Source organism: Cicer arietinum, chromosome 2, assembly GCF_000331145.2.
Source record: "Cicer arietinum cultivar CDC Frontier isolate Library 1 chromosome 2, Cicar.CDCFrontier_v2.0, whole genome shotgun sequence".
Taxonomy (NCBI): Eukaryota; Viridiplantae; Streptophyta; class Magnoliopsida; order Fabales; family Fabaceae; genus Cicer; species Cicer arietinum.
Genome location: NC_021161.2, coordinates 42925119 through 42932706, shown reverse-complemented (window position 1 = coordinate 42932706; position 7588 = coordinate 42925119).

The window sequence follows — 7588 nt, the reverse complement described above, 5'->3', positions numbered from 1 at the left end:
TTACCTGAAAAAGTTCGACGAGCCATAACTAAATTATGCTTCTTCTTCAGGGAAATTTGTAGTAAAGTGATCGATCCTCAGAAATTACCGACATTGCAGAGGGAAATTGTTGTTACTTTGTGTGAGCTTGAAACGTATTTTCCACCCTCGTTTTTTGATATAATGGTTCACCTTACTGTCCATCTTATTAAGGAGACACAACTTTGTGGGCCAGCTTATATGAGATGGATGTATCCGATAGAACGATATATGAAAATACTAAAAGATTACGTAAAAAGTAGAAGTCGACTAGAAGGTTGTATTGCTGAATGGTACATTGTCGAAGAAGCTGCTGAATTTTGTTCTGAATATCTGTCTAATGTTGAATCCATAGGGCTTCCCATGTCTCGTCATTCGGGAAGAATATCAAGAGAAGGGATAATTTGAAAGAGACTAATGACTATATCAAGGATAGAATGGGAGCAGACACAATTGTATGTTATGCACAATGATGATGAGGTTCAACCGTATGTTACAATACACATGGATCAGTTATCTAGTTTGAACATGAATAGGAATCAAAATTGAATAACTCGAGAGCACACTCGAAGTTTTATAACATGGTTAAAAAATCACATAAAGTCAAAGTTTGATGTAGACCCTAGATCAATTTCACAGAGACTGAGGTGGCTAGCAAATGGTCTCAGTTTACATGTCTTTTCTTACACCAGTTATGTAATTAACGGCTACACATTTTATACCAAAGAACAAGATGATCACACCACTATGCAAAATAGCGGTGTCACTCTTGTAGCTGAAGCGGTGCATATCTCAAGTGCAAAAGACAAAAACCCAATATATGCAAATCTATCATATTTTGGGGGTTAACGAGCGCATATGGGAGTTAGACTACACAATTTTTCGTGTTCCCATATTTGGTTGCAAGTGCATCGATAATAATAATGACGTTCAGATTGATGTATCAGGGTTCTTGCTTGTCGATTTTAATTGGGTGAGATACAAAGATGAGCCTTTTATTTTAGCGTCGCAAGCTCAACAAGTGTTTTATGTCACTGATCCTGCTGATGATAAATGGTATGTTGTCCTATCGACCAATAAAATAAGTGATGATAACAATAATGATGAAGATGTTGGTAATGATCTTTTCTTTGCAACATCACAACCACATGAAATTGATTCAATTGATGATGGTTTATATATTAGAGATGATCATGATGAGGGAATTTGGATTAATCCATTGTTTCGTATCGTTAATGGACAAACAAATGTGAATCCCACCAAGAAAAGAAGAAAGACATCTTAATGTGTTTAATTATTTTATATAAGCCATGTAATCTGAAATGAGTTCATGTAATTTTATTGTTTGGTCTGCGAGAATTGAGCATTTTAGTATTTAGCTTGAATTGTATTTGATTTTCTACTTATACTTATTTTCTACTTATATTTAGCTTGGTCTTAGTGTTTTATACTAAGTTCATGTAATTTAAGTGTTTGACCTGCCAGAACTGATATTCTGCTTATATTGAAGTTGAAAAAGTTTTGTTTGAGTAATGAGAATTTTTCTTGAACTTTAATTGATCATCCCAATATGATCTGATCATGTAATTTAGCATTGATATGGGTATGGTAAAACTACTTCATGGAGAAACATGGGTATGGTAAAACTACTTCTGACCGTTGTGTGTTTATCAAGAAATTCTCTAATAGTGATTATATTATTCTCTTATTATATATTGAGAAGGTGTTAGAGAAGTTTAACATGAACAATTGCAAACCTGTTAGTACTCCACTTGCTAGTCATTTTAAATTGAATTATGATAAATATCCTACAAGTGAGAAAGACAAAGAAGAGATGAAGAAGGTTCCTTATGCATCCACAATTGGTAGTTTGTTGTATGCGATGGTATGCACAAGGCCAGATATTGCTCATGCAGTTGAAGTTGTTAGTCGGTTTCTCTCTAATCCTGATAAAGATCATTGGCAAGCATTGAAGTGGATTCTCAGATACCTCAGAGACACTTCCAAAGTGTGTTTATGCTATGGAGGTGGCGAACCTGGGTTGGATGGCTACACAGATGCAGATATGGTAGGTGATCTTGATTCTTGAAAATCTACTTTTGGTTATATGATGACATTTACAGGGAGAGATGTGTCTTGACAATCAAGACTACAAAAGTGTGTTGCTTTGTCCACTACTGAAGCTAAGTACATTGGAGCAACTGAAGCTTCCAAAGAACTCTTGTGGATGAAAAAATTCCTACATGAGTTAGGCCTCAAGCAAGACAAGTTTGTGTTATTCTGTGACAGTCAGAGTGCGATCCATCTCATCAAGAATCCGATTTTTCATGCAAAGTCAAAACATATTGAAGTGCGGCATCATTGGATACGAGATGCACTGGAAATGAAGTCACTTTTAATTGAGAAGATTTATACTATTGAGAATTGTTCAGATATGATGACGAAGACCTTGCTTGGGTCGAAGATGATATGATGTAGAAAGAAAGCTGAAATGGTTAAGCAGTACATTCTCACTTGAGCCGTGAAGGGGAGATTTGTTGGATGAGCTTACTCCCCAAGTGGAACCCACTAGTTTTATTAGTATTAGTATTATTATTATTGAAAAAAAAGAAAGAAAAAAAGGTATTATTGGACTAGACCCATGGGAATGAAATAAAAGGGATTTGAAATCCTTATTTTAGATGTGATGAAGAAAGAGAACAACTTTTAGAGAAGAAAAATAAGGGTTTGGTTCCGGTGGTGGTAACACGTGTGTAGCAAACTTGCTCCGTTTGATCTACAAATTTAGTATGTTATTCATACTACTAAGTTTGTTACTTTAATATATAATTTGAGTAGTTTTATCTTCTCTGAGAGTTACTTTGACATACCCATTTTAGTGGAAGGTTGTTATAAGGTTGTTATTGTTGATTGATATTCCCTATTGTTATTAAGAATGCTCTTGTGTACCCATTAATTAATATAGTGGAAGTTTTTACTGGACTAGGTCACATGGTTTATATTCTCTCAATTTGAGAGAAGTTTTCAACGTTAAAATTGTGTTTGTCTCATATTTAATTTTCTGCCAATTATTTTTTCTATGTGGAATTGTATTTTTTGTTTGGCCATTTATCTGCACAAGTGAGGGAAAAATATTTCGCATTATTGAAATAGTTATCGCTAATTATCTCTGATTTTTTACAACACCACCACCACGTCCAAACCAATTAACTAAAATCTCATAATACATTATGAGTCATATAAATTAATAATGCGCCACAATGTATAAAACATACGAGAACATTTCCATTACAAAAGAAACACATATCATTTTATACAAAAATTATAAAATGTACGATAAACGCAGTTAAATATAATACCATCCATCTTAAATATAAACGCAAATAAAATGTACGAAAAATATACTTATTATTAAATAATGCTTCCTCATCCCTTGTAAAGAAAATAATACCATCATCTTTTATACGTAAATCTTTCTTGTAGAAAAAATTTGTACCATTATAAAAACATTAATTAATTTTCTACAAAAATACGCTTAACTAAGGCGTAAAAAAAATTATCTAATAATAATCATAATCATTATTATTTTAATAATAAAGGTGTAAAGAGTAAAAAGTTGAGTGGAATGGAGTAAAATGTGGTAATTTTGGTAACTTTATGAAAATTAGTTGGTCAAAAAGTCGGAAATAGAGAGAAAATATGGGTCAGGCCATTAATTATTTAGAGGAGATTAAGTTGGGTAGAGTTTTGATGGTTATGGTTGTTGAGAAAGGTTGTATATGAAAGAAGAATTAACGTGGAGAGTATATGTTATTATTGTGAAGATGTGATGAATCTAAAGGTTAAAAATTCATGGTCCATCTTAACCCAATATTCATAGGTTCAGTCTAAAGCGGGTTTATTACTCAAGAATAAAAACATACCTGTATTAGTAATAAACTTTTCAAAGGCAAGTTGTCATTTGAGAAGTGACACTATAAACAAAAAAGATAATTACAATCAATTTATCTGATCAGTTCATATATATTCATTATTTTGAAATACAGTTCATCAAACACTATTTTTTTATAAAGTAATGAAAATAAAGATTATTCTAACAAGTATCATAATTGTATTTGTTAAAAAATAAAAAAGAATTACATAAAAAATATTGTTTTTAAAATTTTAAAATATTAAATAAAAAATTTAATTTAATTCTTATAGTTTCACAAATATACTTAAATATTTGTTAATATTTCCCTTAAAATAATTATTAATTGAGTAATACAAAAGACCAATATTTATAATAATTTTATTTATAATATCCAATAACCTTATCCATCAATACCCCAAATCAATAACTAGCTCTAAAAAAATACTCCTAAAATGACAATTAAAAAGCCAAAAAGATTTATTTAATATTTTAAAAACCATTCATCTGTTTAAAAATGAATGAATACGTCGTGTCATTTAATATTTATTATTCATTTATTAAGCTGAACTTTGTTCAAAATAGGAATGAGATTTGTAGGGTAAGAGTAAATGTTAAGATTGTATGTGTATATTGGAGAGTTCATCTTAGAGAGATAAAAAAAAAATTAAAGAAATAATTCTTACTTCAGGAGATCCAAATTATAACATAATAAATTATTTATTTGAGGTGAAAGTAAGAGTAAAGTTCCAAATTCTAACATATTGCTTATTTGAGGTGAAATTAAGAGTAAAAAAACTTGTGGAAGAGAAAGTACTAAATTTTAAAAATCGAATTACTTTTAAATTAAACAAAGAGTTATTCCACGATAATTATCGCACTTATTTATTTCTTGACGCGCTAATTAAGAATATGTATTGTGGAATAACAATTTGATTAAATTAAACAAAATGTTAATCAAGTCAATAAAATAGGGTACTTATTGTATACAAAAATGCATTTTTATTAAAAAATATTGATTTTTTTTAATTATAATTTTATCTAAATCTTATTTTTATCAAGAAGAAGAATAAGAGACAGAAACAAAGTACACCCTAAATCGTAGGGCGTGTTAGTTTTATGGATGAATAAGGTTAACTCTTTCAAAAGTATAATAACGGGAATTTTATTCCAATAATATTTAAACTCTTGAATTTGTTTTTTAATTTTAAATTTCTAATCACAAAATGTCTTTGATGTATAATTATAGAATTCACATAGACTATGTTCTATCTAAAAAAACACAGGCAATGTATCCACCTTCTCTTGAGCATGAGTCACAATCCATTCAAAGAGAACATTTGTGAGTAATACATTTTTTATTCATTAGAATCTCTTGCTTCAAAATTACAAAGGGAGAAATATTTTCTCTTTCTATATTAAGAGAATGAACTAGAAGGGAAAAACATAAATGAAGGGAAACTAACAAACTAACTACTTAGAGAAGCAGGGAAAATAAAGACTTAGTCAGAATACAAACTAAACCAATATCTAACTATTATAATAAAATGACTAGTTATGTTTAATATCCCCCTCAAACTGGAATGGTATACAACATTCCAAGTTTTGATAAACGACATAAGTAAGGAAATAGATGTAAAATTTTGTGAGGATGTCGACAGCCTGCTCAGCAGAAGGTATTTGTATTAAGGGAAGAATTCCATCTTGAATCTTGTCGCGAATGACATGACAATCCATTTCATTATGTTTCGTCCGTTCGTAGAAAACGAAATTTAAAGCAATGTGAAAAGCATATTTGTTGTCACAATATAGAGCAATCGCCTTAAGATGAGGAATATGCAGGTCGTACAGAAGGTAAAGAAGCCACTGAGCTTCACATGTAGCCTATGCCAGCGCACAGTATTCTGCCTCGGATGAAGAATGTGAAACAATGGATGTTTCTTACTTTTCCATGAAATTAACGAATCACCAAGGAAGAAGAAAACATATGTAACATAATGTCTTGTGTCTTGACATGCACCCCAATCAAAATAGCAGAAGTCTTTGATTTGAAATGAGGATCGAGCTGGAAAAAATAGTCCTTTACCAGGATTGTTCTTGATGAATCGAATGATATGAAAGGCAACTTGGAGATGCATGTCTGTAGGTGTTGAGCTAAACCTACAAACAACCAAAGAGATCTTGAGACGAGTATTTGTGAGATACAAAAGTTGTCAAATCACTTTTCTAAAAACAATGGCATTAGATAGAGGTTGGCCAGTTGAAATAGAAAATTTTAAATTAGCATTTATTGGTGTGGAACATGATTTTGAACCAAGCAATCCAGTTTCTTCACGGAGATTCAACGAGTAGTTCCTTTGACATAAGGAAATACCATTGGTATTGCAAGCTACTTCAAAACCAATAAAACATTTCAACACATCGAGATCTTTAATACTAAAAACAGATTGCAAAGAAGATTTAATAGATTGAATGTCATTCAAATTGTTTCCAGCAATTAGAAGATCATCAACATAAATAAGAATAATAGTTTATGACTCTTCATCATATGCATATTTTTCCATTGTTTTTAGTCTTAGTTATCTTTTATTCGTTAGTTAATTTAAGGAGTTATTTGATATATTTTGTTGATTTTAGTTCTTTGATTTAATGAAATGTTTATGTTCTTCTTTCATTTATGTGTGGTTTCTTTGGTGCAATGCTTAATTTTGGTGAGAAATCAACATGACCTATATGGAGTACTTCAGATATATCTGGAGTTGTAGATGTCCAATTGGAGTCAAACAAAATACAAATGAAAGCTAAGATCCATATCTACACTTTTCATGAAGACACCAGAACCAAATTCGGATTCAAAAGATAAGACAATTGCACTAAATTCCATATAGAAGATGTTGTGCGCTTGAAGCGCACCCAAGGTGCATTTCCATAATATTTTCTCATCCTGATTCTATCGAGGTGCGCTTAAGGCATACCTGAGGTGCGCGACGCACATCAGAACATATTAAAACACGTTTTTCTCACTTTTTAAGGATCTTTTTGACTATTGGGAAGTTGGGAGATTTGTGTCCTAGCAGAGAAACTCAAAGACGATGATTTCTAATACCATTGGAGCAGTTTTATCAAGAATCATTCATAAATCTTTCTTGTAATTCTTCTTTAATTTCTATCTTTTCTATCTCTATCATGAGTAACTAAACCCTATTTGTTTGGGATGAGTGTAACAAGATGAAATCCTTATTTTTCTGATTTAATTTCTAGTTATATGAATGAGTTTATTGAATTATTTTTTTCAACTATGTGTTCAATGCTTTTTATTGCTTGATCAACATTAAAATATTCTACGATTCATATTTTGAAACGGAAGTGGACTTAACGAATGCTTGAGATTAGAAATTTATGAATTTGTAGTCTAGGGATAGATGTAGGTCATGAAACCAATTAAATTAGTTGGAGAGACAATAATTTAAAAAGAGAACTTAAATTAACAATAGGATAAGGAAAGATAGACTCAAAAAAAAAACTGTCGTGACAAAGAAAAACTTCTTTAGAAAACATACCAAATAATACATAACATTTAGTACCCGGTTTGTTTCTCAAGTAAACGCATTTGCGAGACCGTGAGTCAAATTTTTTTCCATTCGATTGCAAAGTAGTAGA